A 17,744-nucleotide genomic window follows, 5' to 3' on the forward strand; every position below is an offset into this window, starting at 1 on the left:
CCATGGACAAAAGGGTAAAAGCTCCAAGACTGTCTTTTCCAGTTCTAATTATCATCCATGTAGAACTGGCTCATCATGTGGAAAGATTACAAGTAATTGTTCATTTAATTCAGTCAACATCAATGGACTTCATCTCCCATAATTACCTAAGTACTGGGAAGAGGAGGAAGAATGGACCAATACAGAGTGGAACGAGCCTCAACCTTAATGAGCATGCTAGTTGTTTCCACAATGCACCTGTTTGTGGGACATTTAAAGATCGGAAACCAACTGCAATTGGCTGCTGCTGTGTGAAAGCAGTCGCCATACCTCTCAGCGAGGTGTGTGGTCCCTTGGAGTACAGACCAGTGTGGCAGAGTCAAGGGGTTGCCAGTTGGAGGGCAGAGAGACATTGCACAAGCAGGGCATGCTGTATACACCCCAGGAACAGAGAGAAGATTCCTGGGTGTTAGGCGGACGGAGAAGACATTGCTTCGCTTACCGGGGCCTGAAGGCAGGTGTGCTGATAGGAAGCCGCGAGAGGAACCAGAATGATGTGGAAGCAGTCCAGAGTGGAAAGCGAGTGGCAAAGCTCTGCCAGGTAAGCATGTACAGGATTGAAGACGCCACACAGAGCCGGTGAGTCTACCCAAACAAAGTGGGGACCCTGGGACATTTTTGGCGACCGCCCCAAACACCAGTTGTAAAATATAAAGCCACAGAAACAGAGACATTAAAGATGTTTGCATATAAAGAAGGGATATTGCAAATATGAACCCCAGCCATACATGAGAGAATGCAATGCAGATTTGGGGGGAAACAAGAGAGAATGTTGAAACAACCAGAAATACTGAATCAAAGAAGATATATGCAATTGTGGAATTGAAAGAGGAACTGTTTACCTAAGAATATGAGAAGGCCTGGACAGGAGGCGTTGTGTGAGGCAGTGCGGCTTGGTTTGACAGCACGATTCTTTCTCTTAACAGTCCAAACGCGGTGCTGCAGCGGCACACGAGAAGAAGGCTGCTGAAAGCCGCTGAAGACGCAGAAGATCGCAACCGTGACATGAAGACTGTCAGCAGTGAACCAGCAGCGGCCTAGAGCAGTTTGTTTCCTGGAGTCAATAAGCGAGTGGCGAGTGGCGCAGGGGCTCTGCCCTCCAGGTAAGTGTGCAGTGAGTGCATCCCGCACACTGCTTTTCTGCATTCTGGAGACCGCCCTGGGGCTGCGCATCTCGGCTCTGGCAACTTTGCTCACTCGAGGAGTTCATTCCCGAGCGGGCTCGCCGGTTATCCAGACCTCGGCTCGCTTTTCTTAATTGTTTTGTTTAACTTGTTCACTTTATTGAACACATTTTCACCCGCAGCGGTCGACGGTTAGCTGCCTTACAGCCGATTGTACTTTGAATATGCAGTGTCTTACATGCTACGTGCTCCGATAAGAAATTCTATTTTTCAGATGGCCTGGATGAGCCATCAGGCATTTACGAATCGGCCCCCTGAACCCTGGTCAACAAACTCACTTTTAAACACAGCGTGTGGGGAGCTGAGTGTGAACTGCAGCTTTGCGGTCTAGCTGAGGAGCGAAGGCGGTACCGTTGGAGGAGGTGTTTTCCAACCTCACACTAAATGCAGTGGCCTCCAATGTTGATGTACTTTTTTGCACAGTGCTCCACTATGGCTAAGGAACAGCAGGATATTAAAAGAATCCTAGCCAGAGTGGTTGACGCAATTTTAGACAGTTAAGGCTGTGCTGGAGGTTCACAAAATAAAAGTATGGACTCAGATTTCTTGTCAGAGCCGCATCAAAGACAGGAGGGATATGATGCTCTGACTGTTATTATGCCGGCACCACAAAGAGCCTCTCCCTCTCATAGGCCCGTGGTATGCCTCTTGCTGATACTGCTCAAGAGTGACGCCTGCAGGACCTAGAGAGAAATGCATGGGCTGATGAAATATCCTCCCCTTTGGGAGAGGAGAGTGCTACCATTCTTGACATTTCACTACCTCACCAAGTCGTCGGAAAAGAAGAAGCAGAGGCTGCATGCTGCTGAAAAATAACAACGTGCACAGAAGTGCACTTTTCGCAAAAAACTAAAACTGATTCAGCCTGCAAAGGTTGGACTAAAGTGCATCCTCTTTCCACTAAAACGACGGTTACACAGAGTATTTGGAGGATGGTAAACTTCAGCAAGTGAAACTCCATGGACCTATAGATAAGTGGCTTCAACCAAGGTTGGATATCAGGGCCACTTCTGGACCATTGATGGCCCTCGTTGATCCCCGTATGACATCCATCACTTTAAATGAACCTCAAGGTGATTTGATATCACGAAATAGCATGGAAAACCAGCAACTTCTTACCATCGGTTCTTACTCTGTGGCCAAACTTGTGTAACTAAAGGGCCCAGCCAATCCCCTTTCAAAGTAAGCCTTAAACTGCCTGTCAAAACTATCAAGAGCACGGTGTAGCCAGCGGATCGGTGCAGCCGTCGTTAGAGGAAAATGGGACAAACTGGAAGAGCTAAACCCAACTGGGGCTAACCAATTCATGAGCCAGAGTTTCCTCTTGGATTTATGGCATTGCACTCCTTGGTTAAAGACAATCGAATGGGATGACATTATCCATGTGGAACGATCAGAACTTGATAGTGGAACCAGTTGGGCACTAATCTCCCCGATTGTGGTGGCATTACTGAGCTGTGTCATGCAGAAATGAAAGTGTTGGGTTACCAACTGACAGTTTGTCGCAAACACGTGGTCAATATATTCCCCAGTCAGGACTTGCTGCCTTCTTCTAATCAATCCACCAAGTTAACTGTCCCTAACAGTCGCACCACTGAAAGAGTTAGTCTTTTTACCTCATTCGTTAAATCACCAGATAGTTGTAGCGACCGGCTAGAGGTGGACCAATGGATCCCTGACACGCTGGGTGCACACAGAAACCGATGTTCCACCTTGTTGGAGAGTGTAATATCACGCTCTTGCAATACTCGAGGTCATAGTTCTTTCTTAAACCATCCCCTGGGCTTCTCTGTTATCACTGATAGCGATGTTTTTCTTTTACAGGAAACCTGGGCGACTAGGGAATTGAGCATTGATGGGTATAGTATACTATATCACTCTGCCATACAAAAGGAAAGAGGTCGCCCTGGGGGGGGGGGGGTTTACCATTGGAGCCAGCTTACCCTGAAGGTGTTTTTAGCGGTGCTTCCTTTTCCCTGTGTTTTGTCTGTTATATTTGAAGATCCATCTTTTCCCGCTAGCAGGATATGAGTTATCAGTCTATATGATCCTCCAGGTGGCCTCTCCTTTTAAAGTTTACAGAAACAATTGAAAGGCTGCTTAGCCGCTGGCAGCATGGTGATTGCTGCTAGTGATTATAATGCCCATCGCCTCTCCTCTAATCCATTGCTCTATGTGGCTAAAAGCTACACGGATGAGCTGTATCACAAGTCTAATTGCAACAATAGGGATCACAGGTGGGGGCAGTTTCTAAATATTTTTGACTTAGGATGCTTGAATAATAAGGATCAGGGCAATAATTCACTACGGCATGCTTGGACGAATGGTAAAGCCACGTCATGTATTGATTACGTCTATATTGATTCTACACTGGGGATTCACTGTAGTCCCGGATCTATTCACCACACAGCATTACGTGATCATGCGCTTCTATCCTGGACCCAGGCCCTGGCTCACCCACCAAAAATAGATCTAATTACTATGGAGATATTTCAGCGAATTTACAGGGCAACCATATTATTTGGTTGTATTTAATTGTTCAAAAATGTAACTTTTTAATCTGTTCGGACCATTTGCAGCTGGAACGTTGGCTGAGCGCCAACAACTGGTCTATCCGAATCATGATGGAAATTCTCGCAGGGCGTTTGCACATGGATAACAAGAGGCATGATAATAAAAACTTTAATTTGTGTTTATTTGATACCCTGGTACACCAACAAAAAAAAGCATACCGCAGAGTGGGGGCGTCCATTATGAGGACCTCCCACTTGCCTCGTGATGATATGATACAAGCATTTACTAAGGCAGCACAAACACTCAAATAATAATGTTTGTTTGTTTGTTTATTTTATTTCTATAGCGCACCTAACCCTGAGGTAACTGGGCGCATTCAACATTTGCAAGTGTTACAGATGGCAAGGTCATGAATACAGGAACAGGTAAGTACAAGATACTGTGAAACAGTAGTAGATAAGAACAAACAGGCATAGAATCAGAGATTTGATTACCAATACCACAGTATATTTCTATGATACATAATGACAAAGCAGATAGATATACATTAGAGGTTCTGGACGGTAGCATAGATTTATTTACATCATTAGTATTTCTCAGTTAGCCAAGTGATGGCTTTACTTCTGAAATTCGAGATTGACAGGGTCGCCCTAAGGGAAGGAGGAAGAGAGTTGCATAGTTGGGCTGTCATAACAGGGAAACTGCTCCCTCCAACATTTTTTAGTTTAAACCTAGGAACTATATCAGTCCAGGTGAATTTGACGATCTAGTAACTCTTACCGGAGTTCTGATGTTAATTTTTCCGTTAGGTATATAGGTGCAGCACGGTTCAAGGATTTGTGTGTAAGAGACAATGGGCATCATTACGACTATGGAGGTAGCCATGCCGCTCTTTGCGGCATGGCTACCCCCACACCGGGTACCGGGTCCGAGTTCCCTGAATGGGAAAATACCGGGCCATTCCGACCTTGGAGGGCCCGGTATTTCTCCATTCAGGGAACCCGGACCCGGTCCATCCCCATTCCCATTGAGCCCAAATAGGGCTCAATGGGAATGGGGAGGATGCAAACACCGGGCCCGTTAATGAAAGGTCCGTTGTTTGCATCCTGGTCTGCTCACGGGACCCGCTAAGGCCGCCTGGTTTTACCAGGCATCCTTAGCGGGTCCCGCGAGGATGCCTCATAATGAGGTGGTAGGGGGTTTACCCCCTACCGCCAGGGTCGTAATGACCCCCAATGTTTTAAGTTGAATCTTATCTTTGATCGAAAGCCATTTGTGCAGTCTTCTTATTTGAGAAATATGCTCTCTCCTTGAGATACTCAGAGCCGACCTAAGTGCATTATTTTGCAGGATTTGTAACTTATTGATAACATATTTACTTGCTCCTAAGTAAAGTCCATTGCAATAATCCAACTTGGACACAATTAAGGCTCTGGCAAGGGTGAGGCATCTCTCCTTGGAGTGGAGAGGTTTGCAAGCCCTAATTAGTTTGCCTGTGTAGGCTGTGGCTGATGCCGTGGAATTAAGTTGTTTATGTAGGTTCAGTGAGGAGTCTAGGTGGAAACTTAGAGTTTTAACCTCTTCAGCCACTGGGATGATATTCCCGTCTATATTGAAAGTAGCATAGTTATTATTGAGTTTGTTCAGGTTAGCTCAGGTTTATCGTCATTCAGGCAGAGGCCATGAGTGGCCATCCATGCCTGAATAATTAGATACATTTTATTCACTAGTAGCACATCCATATCATATGCACCTGATAGTGGTAGGAGTATCAGGTTTGGTTTAGTTTTTAGTATATTAGCTCCAGGGGTAAATGCAACTAGGCAATGATCTGTCCAAGATTGGGGTGGGATAGCTGTTATTTTGGTATCGCAGTTGAGGTCAGCCACCCAATCAAGGTTTCTTCCTTTATCATGTGTAGGTTAGGTGACTTTTTGGGTAAAGGCTTGCTCAGTAAAGGTATTGGCAACTGCTGGGGCTTGGTGATCGTTGGGGTCATTAAATCCTAGATTAAAGTCACCTAGTACTAATATTTGAGAAGATATTTTGGTATTATCCGAGACTAATGACATTATTTCTTCCCCAAATGAAGCAATAGGCCCTATATTAGGTGAACCATAATAGTACTGGTATTGGTAATAGGCATTTTTACTGTTGGTAGTTCACATGTTGAGAGTTTGTGTTTAGTAGCTATTCTAGGGTCTAAGTAGGATTTAGCTATGATGGCAATATCGCCACCTCGAGCGTCTGTCCTGTGTGCTCTTAGGATTGTGTACTTGTCTGGTACGGCGAATAGGAGTGAGGGTCCTGCTGCTGCATGTAGCCAAGATTCTGTTATAGCCAGGAGGTCCACGTTTTCGGCTGTGATCAGGTCAGCAATTTCAGGAGTGTGAGCTACCAATGACCTCACGTTAATTAGTGCACCTTTAATGGTCTGTAGTTATGGCATTTATTTTATTCTGTTTAGGTGCCTTGTTATATCTACTCGTAGTTTTAGTAAAGGCATTTCTAGGTACAGTGTCAGTCTTGGGAAGAGTAGGTAGTGATTCGAAGTAGTGGATTTTAAACATGGGTTGGCGTTTGGTTTGAAGTCTGGTGCCGAGTCTGATATTTCTATCTGTGGTCGGGCAAGGGCGATTTAAGGGAACGGACTGGACATGTGATAGTTACCCCCCTCCAAGGACCTAAGTCAACAGTCTTAGAATTGAGATTTCACTTTGGTAGGAAGTTAGTTGGCCTTATATATAAATCCAGGAAATTGGGGTTGTGCCTCGGCAGGAAAGGTGAGGCTTTGATTTCCTGCGAACCGTAATTCATGGTTGGATACTGGGGGTACACAAGACTATTGTCCCTAGTGTTATATGGTCGTGGTTGGGCACAAGGAGTGAGCCTAGCACAAGTAATAGTGAAGCAAACACAGCGTACATGTTGGTTGTGTACTTGGCAATATTTGTCGGTTACATTCAATGTCAATCTATGATGTTTGAGATCAAGGAGATACTCAGCGATGTCGGCACTAATAATATAGGAGCATAATATTTAAAGTACGCAGTTAGCAAGGCAGTCTAGGTACGGATTTCACTGCCAATGCAAATTACAATTACAGTGCAGGATTAACAAAGCAAGCTAGATGCAGGCTACAAAAGCAGCGCGAAATTCCAATTACAGTTCACAATTAGTCAAGGCAGGCTGGATGCGGGCTTCAAAGCAATGCGAATTTCAATAATCGTACACTGATGAGCAGCGGTCAGCTAGATGCGAATTATATTCCTAATGCGAATTACAATTACGGTGCACTGTTAGCCAGGCAGGATAGATGCTAATTGGACGTTCCTCTTTGGATTGCTGACAGATCACAATAAAACATATTGGTTTAATAATAGGACATTCCATGTAATTAGTGCCCCCCAAGAGCTTAACCCTATAACCGAGGAGAAATGGGTTAGCGCTATTGCAGAAATGTATTATGGTCGCAAAATAAGGAAATTGGCGCCTGATACCTGTATTCAAGTTGCCAAAATCACAACAGGCTTCGAAGTTGATGACATTCTAGAAATGATTAAGAAATTGAAGGCTTTGCAGGCTCCTGGCCCCTAGTCAATTGCAAATGTTGTCATCAAAGCCATTCCACACTATTGGCCAACTTTTTTTGCAGCTGCTCTATCAACGTATCATGGCCAGAGTTGAAAACAGACGAATTCAGAAGCGCCACCGTGCGCGGGGGCGCGGCTTAAGTACTGGTCACCTAACCGTACGCACAGGACGGCGCCGTAGGCCTGAGTACCTACGCGAATACCATGGCTGCCAACGTTTCCATGGCAACCCATAGCGTTCTGTAAAAGGACACGCCAGAAACGATGCAGGACGGTTCTGTGGCTTAGCATACCACCTGATTTGGAATCAAAAACATTTTCTCCGCTGGGTTTACTAGGTAGGTTGTTATTGCGCAAGCTCCGTCTATGTTTATCCAACGAGGCATTCAATGGAACCCTAACAGTTTCCTCCCCCAAAGATGCCTCCCCGGAGCGAGCAGCCAGGAACTCGGACAAGAGATGAGGAGCATGTACATTAGACCCGGGCTCCCATGTTCGCTCCTCTGGACCATAACCTTCCCAATCAATAAGCAAATGACGGACCCCACGTATCACCTTAGTATCCAGAATGGCTCTGACCATGTACTCCTCCACGCCCTTGACTATCACTGGCGCCGGACGAGATAAGAGGCGAGTACCTGCGGGACATGGCCTCAGAAGTGAAACATGAAAGACTGGATGAATCTTCCATTGGGAAGGTAAATCTAAGCGAACCACCAAAGGATTTATCACATCCGTAATGGGGAAATGTCCCATAAAACGAGGTATCTACGACCAGGCAAATGGATGTTCTTGGAAGATAACCAGACCAACATTCCAGATTGATAATCGGGAGCAGGTCTCTGGTGTTTGTCAGAATAGAGTTTAGCTTGCTGTTGAGCGGCCTCCAAATGATCAAAGACCGTTTCCTTAAGGGAGATGAAGTCATGAATGCAAGCCTGAGCTGTCGGGTTTTCAGTGGTAGGTATTAGATCCTCAGGAATTTACCTCAGATGGAGACCATAAAGAGCAAAGAATGGAGAAGTACCTGTAGATAAATGTACTGAATTATTGTATGCATATTCTGCAGCCCCCAAAACATTTAACCATGACTCTTGATGCTGAGTAATCAGGCAACGTAAGAATTGTTCCATAGTGGCATTTGCCCTTTTGGTTTGCCCATCCGTTTCAGGATGATAGGCCGTAGAATAACGTGCATCTATACCCAAGGCAGTGACTAGAAGACGCCAGAAACGAGATTTAAACTGTGAGCCACGATCTGTAATGATGATCTCAGGTAGCCCAAAATGACGGAACACATTCTGTAAGAACATTTCTGCTAGAACCGGAGCAGAAGGAATACCCTGGCAGGGTACAAACAAGGCCATCTTGGAAAAGTAGTCAACGACCACCCATATGGTATCACAACCTCGGACATGAGGTAATTTGACCACAAAGTCCATTGAGATCATTAGCCAGGGTTTCTTAGGAACAGGGATAGGCTGAATCAATCCCATAGGTTTAGACACTGTACCTTTGCACTGAGCACAAATAGCGCACCCTTTGATGTAGTCTGAAACATCTTTAACCATCGTAGGCCAGAACGCCCAACGTTTTAACAGTTGAAGTGTCTTGTGTCTCCCTGGATGTGCAGCCATTAAGGCATCATGACACCACTGAAGGGCCAAGACACGGGTTTCTGAAGTAGGGAGGTACAACCGTTCTTGTACATAACGCATGGAATTGAAGATTTTTATGTCATGATCATGGAGTTCAGGAGGATTCATCACCATCCAGGATTTAATCATTCCCTTCAAAGAAGAATCTACGGTACAAGAACAAACGACAAACGATGGTTGTTACACAGTGCTTTCCCAGTGAGGCGTCTGACCACCTTCGTTTAATCTTGATAAAGCATCTGCCTTAGAATGCATCTTGCCAGGACGGTACGTGATCTGGAAGTTATACATGGAAAAGAATTCATACCAGCTTGAGTGGCGAGAGGTGGTACAGCGTACAGACTTAAGAGCAAGAAGATTATGATGATCAGTGAAAACCTGTACGGGTGTAATAGTACCCAATAGATGGTGTCTCCATACCAGGAATGCATTGCGTATTGCCAGAAGTTCACGTTCAGTGATAGTATAATTCATCTCAAACTGAGTAAGTCTCCTGGAATGGTAAACCACAGGATGTAGAAGACCAGAGTCTTCACACCTCTGGGACAGAATCGCCCCCATAGCCAAATCCGAGGCATCAGCCTCAAGAATAAACAGATGTTTTTGATCTGGATGCTGTAGGACCGGGGCAGAGGTGAACATGCACTTTAATGTTTCAAAGGCTTTCTGGGCTTGATCAGACCATACAAAGTGAGTTAATGCAGTCAAGGGAGCTGCAATGGGTGAAAATGAGTGTATGAACCACCTGCAGAAGTTTGCAAACCCTAAAAAGGACTGAAGAGATTGTACATTGTTTGAGACAGGCCAGTCCAAGATCGCTTTAACCTTATTACTGCTCATCTTAACCCCCTCACTGGTGATATCGTAGCCTAAAAATTCCACCTGGTCAATATGAAAAACATACTTCTCCAATTTGGCATAGAGATTGTTTTTGCGCAATCTCTGCAAAATGGTGGAGACATGTTGGACGTGTTCCTTATAGGTAGAAGAATAAATGAGAATGTTATCGAGATAGACAACCATGAACTGATCCAGTAAGTCCTTGAACACATCGTTGATGAAATACTTGAAGGTAGCTGGGGCATTACAAAGACCGAATGGCATAACCAAGTACTCAGATAGACCGTACTTAGTTTTGAATGCTGTTTTCCATTCGTCACCTTCTCTGATTCTGACCAGATTATAAGCCCCCCTTAGGTCAAGTTTGGTAAAAAAATTGGAAGAACCTAGTTGATCCAGCAGAACAGATATCAGAGGAATCGGATACTGATTCCGTACTGTCACTGCATTCAATTCTCTATAATCGATACAGGGGTGTAAGTCTCCCTCTTTCTTAGGTAGAAAGAAAAGCGGTGATGCTGCTGGAGACCTGGAGGGGCAGATGAACCACGTCCAGAGTGCTTGATCTAAATACTCCTTCAAGACCACATCCTCCTTTTGTGTAAGTGAATAGATTCTTCCGGAAGGAATATGGGCATCTGCCAATAGTTCTATCGGGCAATCATAAGGGTGATCCGGAGGTAGTTTTTCTGCTGCCTTCTTATCAAAAACGTCCTTGAAAGAATCATATTCCTTTGGAAGGAGCACTGTATTGATGTCCCCAACTGTTAAGGCTGAATCTAGGAGCCTGGAACTAGGATTTCCAAATTCAACCGTATCTGCATGACAAGACTCCTGACATTGGTCCGAGGTAAACTCAACTGAACGTGACATCCAATCAATGGAAGGGTTGTGTTTCATTAACCCTGGCAACCCCAAAATCAGCTTAAGTTGACAAGCTGAAATAACATCAAAACGGATGATCTCTGAATGATCGTCACCAATTGATAACACAAGATCAATGGTTTGTTCCGTCACCAAACCAGAAATCAGAGACGTACCATCCACTGCATTAACTAATTCTGGTGTTTTCTTGCGAATCAATGGAATGGAATGATCACGTACAAATTGTGCATCCACATAATTTCCAGTAGCACCTGAATCAATCATAGGTTCAACAGACCAGGTTCTCTCAGGAGTAGAAGACATAGTGGCCAAGACTGAAAAAGGAACTGAGGGTCTGGGGTGCATGACCGCTTGACTCGACAAAGGGACCCTGTCTACTGTCGAGCTTTGGCGTTTCCTGTCTTCTTGGGTTTTTTAGGACAAAGTTTCAGAAAATGACCCTATGACCCATAATAGAAGCATAAATGGTTGACCCTTCGAAGCTCCCTTTCTGAAGGAGTGAGCGGACCTCGAATGGCACCAATTTGCATCGGTTCGGAGGCTGAGACAGGAGTTATTGGTGTTGGAACGGTTAGGGTGGTTCTTTGTTCCCCCTTTCGTTCAGCCCTACGGGCATTGATTTGCGACACAAGGTCAACCAGTTCTGGGAAACCACTAGGAACCACTGGTACAGTTGCCAAAATATATTTTAAGCCTTCCAAAACACATGGGTCATTGCCGTAATCAGAGCCTCATAATCATCCAGTAAAGGGCTACTGTGTTCCAGCAAGGGATTGGCCCACACTGCAGCAGTACCCCCAAGGTTAGACAGAACAAAAGCTGCCTTAGTAGTAGCATCAGGGAAGGATGCAGGCCTGCACAGGAAATGTAAATGGCACTGATTAATGAATGTTCGAAAGGTTTTAGGAACCCCTAGGAACCATTCTGGAGGGGCTAATCGAAACTGTGTTGCCATGTAGACTGGGCTTGACTCAATTCTTGATTGAGCCATTCCTGAAGTTGAATCCACTCTAGGACTAGGTGCTCCAGCCCTGACTGCAGACCAGCATGTAACTCATTAATACGACGTTGAGTTGCATCATGTCAGCCCTAAGGTCTTCCACCACTTTGATTAGAGTCACCAAATGGTCAACGGCCTCTTCCATTTTGTAAAGGCTTCTGAATATGTTATGACACAAAAGCGCAGTATAGTAGTGGTGGCTTGACACGTGGTGATGCAATTTAGGCTTTCTGACAATATACCCTTCAAGAGCACAAAAGGACAGCTTGAGGTGAGTATTGCCCGAAAATATGGTACACCCTGGTACTCCAACAGCTGGCTGCAACAAAAATTAACCAGATATTAACATGTGGGTTAAGGCAATGGACTCTCCAAAGCAAGATACTGAACTGATACTCACAGCCAACTGGGACTGAATAGTTCCAAGTTAGACTGGTGAGTGCCTTGAAAATGAGGAAAATCACTGTTACCAAGAATACAGAAAGAACAAGAAAGTAAGAAACAAATAGTCTTGTGCTTACCAAATGAGTGTCCTGGATAGGTGTTGCAGGAGAGTTGGAAATGGAGTGGCAGTCCGGGAAACACAATGTTTTGTTTTCCTATACCCGCCGGCACGAGGACGCCTAAAGAGTTAATTGATCCGGGCGCCGTTGCGCTTGTGTCCTTTGATCCTTGTGCTGATGCGCCAATGTCCTTTGGTCCTTGCACCAATGTGTCCTCCCCTTCATGCTGATTAAGCATCACCTCCTTTTCGGGCAGGTCTTCTTCCTTGCTCTGATGCATTTTGCATTATTCTAAAATGGCTAATCTTTTCTGTAACTTTGTTCCTGTATATGCAGCATGTAAGTATGCTGTTGTGTGTTGCAATACTGTTCTTGATAACAAACTTTTTTGAGGCCAAGGCATGAACATTTTATCAGCCCTGCCTTTTACCCACTTGACATGGTACTTCCTGATGTTGGGTGTGTACCTTGGTAATGTTTTGCACAAATGCAGCAGGGAGTGTCCCCCATAATGACAAGTCGTTTTAAACTGTCAATACCTACAAGTTCCTTTATTTCATTCTTACTTTAATTATTTATACCACAACAACCAATCCAGGCAAGCACCATCAACAATTGCTGCTCATTTACCAAAAAACTATTCTTTAACCAATTTTAAAGCCTATACAATAATATTCTCTTTATTCCTTCTTTTATAGTCCTATCGATTCTTGCTGTCCCGTCATTTTATTATTAACACTCTAAGCATCTTTATTTTATTTACTATTTTTTCTCAATTAGTATCCTTTTTTGATTGACGTCAATCACTTGTTTTAAACATCTGATCACCAGCTAGATTATTACTATCGTTTTATGACTCTTAGTTTAAACAAATCTAATGTTTTACACTGACATATTTATAACCCCAAACAAATGTGTACTTTAATTTTCTACAATCATTTTCTCCTACTTTCTCTAGTAAAGGTATCTCATCGGCAGTTTACCCCATTTTGGAGTGTGACAAGCATTCTTCATCTCGGGCCTTGATTCAGGAATTTCTAAAAAATACCCCTTCTTGGAGTTTAATGCATGCCCTTCAGTCCTTTTGGGACTATAATTCAAGGTGTCTCTTTTATTCTCCTAAACAGATCCTGTCATCATATATATTAATATTTACAATACAATCCCTTCCCTTTTTTGCCACTTTCAATGCTCTACTCACATCCGTTGCTCAGCTAGAGTCCCTGGATATCGACTCTTCCCCAATCACCCAGTTCACCCTCAGTCCGCGGGGCACCTGTGGGGACCGGAAATGGAACTCCTTCAAAGAGGCACCTGCCAACCATTTCGTGTTCACATGTGTGTTTTTTGCCGCTCTCCACAAGAAACTCTGCGATCTTCTGGCTAATGGTGGAACACATAAAAAATCTGAGAGTCTGGATCTGTGCCAGGAGACTGGATCAGAACCATCTGCACAGCTACCAAAATTTGCAGTAGCACCTGCAGCATTCCAAGTGCCAGATGGAATTACTAATAAACAATCTCATTTCCAAATAACCGGACAGACTCAAAGAATATGTAAAAATACTACTTTATTTTTATGAGCTCAAATAAAGTAGGAGAAACTCACTCTCAAATACATTTGCGTTACACAAAAGCTTTATACCTTGATGTATGTCAGCTACATGGCAAACAGTAAAAACCTATCGAAAGGAAGGATTCGTTAAGGGAACATATATACCTATACTTCATGTAGGTGTTAGTAACACAATTGACTGCTACTTCTATGGTGGGCACACTGTGAACTACCTCTAACTACATATAGTACAGATTAATATCAGAATAACAGCAGCTGATGGCTTCTGCAGAAATGTATGGTTCATCGCTACATAGGCCCTCGTGACTGGTTGGCATTCTCTCCCAACCTTAGACATTTGGCTCGTTGGCAGCACGTAAGCAAGCAAAATGAAACCCAGGTGCGTGGAACAACGTCAGACAACTGCCCACTTGGCCAATTAGCCTACCATCTCTCATCTGTTAGGCTCTACGCTAAATCTTCTTCTTTGTAGTTGACCATGCAGACTGTTCTCTTCTCCGAAACTTTTAAGACACTGAAGGTACATTGCTATCTTCACCTGGAGCTTAATGAATAGGCCTTTTTGTCCAGTCTTGCACCACGTGTGAGGAGACCACGATTTTGTCCATTCTGACCTTTTATTTAGTGCTATTTAATTCAATTATACTGGGTGCTATTACTCTTCCTGGCCTATGGAGACTTGGTTGCTCCATATTGCATATGCTTTCTACATCTTTGATTTTTCAATACTTGGCACTTGCGCATGTTCACTCTTTTTTACTTAATATAAGAGATATATTTTCTGCGTATGTCGCTTATCCTCTTCGCCTCCTCTTGTACCTTCAGTTGCATTTTGTTGTGGCATCCTTGATCCGATGCCAAACAGATATTCTTTGTTCCTTGCACAAAGCTGTTTTCCAGTGCCTGTCAGCTTCTGCAACCTTGGGCTCTCTCTCCTTCAGGCTTCTTAGCTTACTATTATACAAAACCAACATCCATCTTTTCATCATGGCTGCTTTACTCGTGTTACATTTTCTACTGCAGCAAGCTTCTATATGTCCCATCTACCTTGTGTTTCTGTGCATGTACATCTACTACATCTCTTATTGTTTATCTTCTCACTGTTGATATTTTTTCGTATTTGAATAAATTATTACTTTGCTAGTGTAGTTACATCTTCATTCTTTAAGTATTCACATATCATTTCAGAGTGCCCTTGTATCTTCTCTTCATGACATCACTTTGCACTTATCAGATTTCACTTGTAGCTCTTATATGTTCAATGGTGTATGCAGACATCCTTCTACCCCGTCAGTGTGAGGGTACATCCGATACGGTTGTCTGAGTGAATAACGTCTCTCATCTCTTGAGATGCAGTATTGGGATGATACCTGGTATCATTCACAGTGCCTTTTTGTTGTTCTTCCAATATGACAAAGGTGAGGGGGTGATCACTACAGATGACATGTACATCTGCCTCTCTACACAAGTGATGGAAAACAATTACATTAATTTGGTGACAATTTATCTACAAAGGGAAATACCAAACGAAATCGAGGCACTGTTTATCCACAGATTACAAATAAAACAGATTGGGCCTCATTATTAGTATTGTGGAATGGGTTAACGGGTGCAGCTAATGGTGGCGGACCCGTTAAACCCATTCCACAATATTACGTGGTTCCCTCTCGGGACCCGATGGGGGCTCAAATGGGAATGGGGAAGGTCTGGGCCCGGGTTCCCTGAGGGAAGAATTACCGGACCCTCCAAACTCGGAATGGTCCGGTAATTCCCCATTCAGGGAACCCGGACACGGTTTTGGAGGCAGCCATGCCCTTCTTAAGGGCATGGCTGCCTCCAAAGTCGTAATGAGGCCCATTGTATTTTGGCAGTACAGGACTGCCATGTCCTTTAAATTAGACAGAGTCGTCCTAGGAGAGAAGATGTTATAAAACCAGCCTTTTCACAATAATTTAAAGGGGAACTCTTACTACATACACATTCTATAATCGTTTCAACTATTAAAAAATCTGTTAGGCTAAGATATTGAATGTCCTCCATATACAATACCAGTGTACTCAACACTAAGTCTGGAGAAACAATATCCCATCAAAGCACAACTTGTGCCTCACCTACAAGTAATAGTAAACAATTTCTTGGACAAAGAATTCATAATAAAACAGACTGAACCATATGATAGACCCACACTTCCAGTGGTAAAACTAGATGGGACATACCATTGACTTCCAGGCAACAGAATTCTTAGTGCAGAGAAACATAATGAAGCAGTTAAAAATCTGCACTGTTGGGTATCCCCATCTAATAGGGGGAGATGGGAATATTGCCTTCCTGGTGTGAAACCTACCTACCCCAGCCTTTCCGGGTGACCTAGTCTTGAAGACTGTCAAATCAGTTCATCCCAAATGTGAACATCAAAATGGAGTCCCTAGAGAATGTCAGCTCTTTCTTCTCAATGGTGATTAACTGGTTTATTGTATCTCATAAAAGGGTATCTCTGTGTGCCGAATAACCCAGCAACACAAGTTTCTACTCTTTGCAGTACATTACAAGCATTTCCAGTTCAAAACTCTTCCGTTCATAATCTGCTCTTCTCCCAGAGTGTTCAGAAATAGCTTGGCTCTGTGGTATGTCTCCTGCATATGTAAGGCGTAGCAGTATTTCCTGACTTAGAGGAGTGGCCCATTCAGTGGGCTGGCAGGGACGGTGTATGTACATGTTGGCTTACTGAAGACCACATGATCATCAACAGTACAAAGGTAGAGTTCCCAAGTAGGGCGGATGGAGTGCTGGAGGCAAACATGATGCAGGGTCCCCAATCAGAAGGATCTCTGTTTTACTGGCGTCAAGACACAGATCATTGCCTGTGCACAAACCATAAATAGTGGTTACATTCAGGAACGAGAGAGGCGGAAGAGGAGGTAGTAGACGGAAGAAAGCTGTGTGCCATCTGCATAGCAATGGAAATGAGCACAGGTGGAGGACATCACTTGACACTTAAACCTTTGTTCTGTTTCAATCAGCAGCATCTTAGCAAGGTTCCTACTTGCCAACAAAGTTAGACTCTGTATCTGAAAAGACGGTTTGCACCACCATCGATATTTGTATTCATATTTTATGTATTATTTGTAAGGTGCTTTAATCAACAGAATTGTGTTTGAAAGTGCCACAAGGACAAAAGAACAACAATGTAAAAAACTCGAAATATACAGTCTTCGTCATACTATTTATTGAGTTATTTATTTATTGACCATTTGCAAGGCATGTACACAGCTAGAATAGTGTTTTAAAGCGCCACAAGTCAAAAAGGTATGGTAGCAATGGAACAATCAGGAAAAGGAAGGAAATTGACAATACATTAAACAAGACAGCAATGCTCCTGCTACTCCTCGTGACATTTGGAATGTGCAAGTGCATAGAGGGAGGGAAAAGAAAAAGGTTGGGGGTGAGTTGATAGGAGAACCCAAGGGGAGAAATGCGATGGAGCCTATTTAGGAGACAATGTGTACGTTGCAAGGCTGTGACAGCCCAGGGAGGGGATGCCAGCTGCCAGCTCAGTAAGTGCAAACATGACCTGATACAGCTGCAGAGGCAGGAGAGGGCCTGAAGTCAAGTGCAGGGGTGGCGGATGCTGGAGCTGAGTGGGAAGAAGGCCTGGACCCAGTAGGACTCATAAGGTACCTCGTTGCCAATCTCAGCGAATGAGGGGAGTTAGCACGTAAGGTGGAGAGGGAAGAAAGAGGAGAAGAGTATATTCTTGAGACTCTTGTGGAACTTGAGGAGATCTGGTTTAAGGTGCAGAGGGTGACGGGGTCTGTTTCGATGGTGGGTACTAGCAGAGGAAAGAGATCTGCCACCAACTCTGTGCTTGGAGAAGCGTTTGATCAGCAGAGAGCTGGAGTTGAAGTCGGAGGATCCAAGGGATATAGAAGGAGAGTATTTAGTAAGAGCCAGT

Source organism: Ambystoma mexicanum, chromosome 3q (assembly GCF_040938575.1).
Source record: "Ambystoma mexicanum isolate Mex_15411 chromosome 3q, UKY_AmexF1_1, whole genome shotgun sequence".
Lineage (NCBI taxonomy): Eukaryota > Metazoa > Chordata > Amphibia > Caudata > Ambystomatidae > Ambystoma > Ambystoma mexicanum.